This window comes from Nematolebias whitei, chromosome 21, assembly GCF_014905685.2.
Source record: "Nematolebias whitei isolate Nwh7 chromosome 21, NemWhi1, whole genome shotgun sequence".
Lineage (NCBI taxonomy): Eukaryota > Metazoa > Chordata > Actinopteri > Cyprinodontiformes > Rivulidae > Nematolebias > Nematolebias whitei.
The window spans coordinates 6,641,614-6,643,892 of NC_056518.1; the positions used below are offsets into that span (position 1 = coordinate 6,641,614).

At 40.4% G+C, this 2,279-nt stretch overlaps 1 long non-coding RNA gene across 1 annotated transcript; it reads right to left on the reverse strand.

Moving 5' to 3' along the window:
* Positions 1-943: 943 nt before the first annotated feature.
* Positions 944-1,693, reverse strand: LOC119427170. The gene is made up of 3 exons (XR_005187646.1): positions 1,655-1,693; positions 1,495-1,574; positions 944-1,021 (listed from the first exon to the last, which is right to left on the reverse strand). It is a non-coding gene; the product is annotated as an uncharacterized LOC119427170 (long non-coding RNA).
* Between the last annotated feature and the right edge of the window lie 586 nt (positions 1,694-2,279).

Sequence of the window (2,279 nt, forward strand, 5' to 3'; positions counted from 1 at the left end):
AAGTCTCTCAGACGAGAGACGAAACGTTTCTACATTTTTTGTTGTTTTGCTTTGTTTTGGTTTTTTTTGAATGTCCAGAGGACCAGATTTAACTTTTTTAGACTTTTGTTTTATGGTTTGCAGTACTTCCATGTCACGCGGAACCCTCTCAATGAACATGTCATTTTCTGTGTAAATGACAAAGTCACACCAGTCACACCCTGAAATCAACATTTGCCCCTGGATCTGCCAGTAATATGGATGTGTTCGTTTGAGTGTCTGCCTACCATCCCTAATCATTATGTAAGAGCAGTCCACCCAGCTTGTCACATTTGGGCATTTTATTTCTAAAAGGCCAAACGGTTGTTGCTCCTCAGGATCGTAAATAATCCCGTCTGGTGATGTCCCCATCCATGGTGCGTCAGGATGGATCAGGAACCCACAGCGGTAGTGGTTGACTTCCCTTACCCTGCGGTACTCCTCTACTGCTGTTGGCTCTAAGGCAAGCCCCCGCCGCATGTCAGCAGTCTGACTGGAGGGTCTCAGAAGCCTTTTGGCAAGATTTTCAGAAGAGCTGTCACCCCTGGTGTGACAGACCTCCCTAAATCTTGTTGAGGTAACACGACACTTTCTTAGTTGGTGCCACTCTGCACAGAAACTCTGCTCCCGCGTGCTGCTCTCAATTTTGTGAGACATCTTTAATGTTGTCTCAAGGGACGTCATATGGTGGTGCTCTTGTTCTGAACAAACATACTCACAGGTGGAGGGTTCAAGCCTGTAATTGAAGAGTGGAAGCTGTGGGGGAGAAGGGGCGTCTTGGTGTGGACGGGTCCTGGGAACTATCCTTGCTGGCAGCTGATATGACAGAATGCTTCCCTCTTGTACCAGACCAAACAAAGAGTCAACAAGAGGGACATCGTTGGAGACAGCCATTGTGGTTATCATTGGCGCTTCTTCAGGTGGAAGTCCCTTGTACACATCCTGTATCCTTAGGGTGGAGATGAGTGGAAGAGGGCTGGTAGCACCTTTATACAAGTTGCTTCTGTGGAGAAAAAGAAAACTATGTCATAAACAAGAAATGAATATTCAAATGATAAAATTAATATTAAATGAAGCCTATGTTATTGTATTTTAGGGATTCAAATTATGGTCTTGTTTAAAAACAAAGTTGAATTATTTACTTATTTGCATTTTTAAAGTATTTCTAATATAGTACAAAATAAACTTCCATCCATCCATCCATTATCTTTTACTCGCTTCTTCCATTTTGGGTCACTGAGAACATGCAAACTCCACCCAGAAAGGCCCTCGGACTGGGATTTGAACCAGCAACCTTCTCGTTGAGAGGCAGTAGCTCTACCAGTTGCACCACTGTGCTGCCCACAAAATAAACTTAAGTGGTTAAATTAAGTTTTTGTTGTACATATGTGTTCTGTTTTGTTTTTAAATTAAATTTAAAAAAATTGTGCATGTGTGTTGTGCATGTGTGTCTGTGGTCTTTAAATTAAAACAAACCTAATTCCTTCAAAGATTTTCCTCTCTCTTGGTCTTGCTGACAGGACGACCATGTCATTTACTGGACCAGGTTTTATGCCCTGCATCCAAAAACAACATTGGTGTAAATATTGAACTAAAATTCATAAACAGGATTAAAGACTCATGTATATGTAGTTACCATTGTCCTTGGTTTATGCCACTTCTGTTCGGTATCTGTGCAGCTTAGGACTGGAGGTACAGCTGGAAGCTTCAACTGGGAGTAGTGAGCCGTCTGGAATAGCAGAGCTGCCACATGGCTGCACAAGACTGTACCTGCCACACAGGTGCACTGGCATCCCTGAAACTCCACCGGCTTTGATTCCCTCAGCACCATCTGTGTACAATACCAAATATTTGTTGAGACCAAAATGTACCAGCTCCAAGTGCTATTATAAAAAGACAACCATAATTATAAAACCATTAATAAACATTTTAAGTAATCATTAAAAATGATCAAAGTGAAATGAGAAAAAAATGTTAAGACACCTTTAGCATGTAAAATATATTAAAATATATTTTGTCTAAGCTCACTTTACTCATTAAACTAAAAAGAACTCAAAACACAATCTCATTTCTGTGAGAACCATCACTGTTATATTTTTTCTGATACTCCCTAAGTTTATGTATTACATGACAACCCAGGTGCCATTTGATGCAGTTCAATCATATTCTTCTTTTTCTTTTTTCTTTTTTTGCAGTGACAGAATTCACAGAAACTTGATTTGAAAAGAACAAACCTGAAGCAACTGTTCCTTTGTGTACCT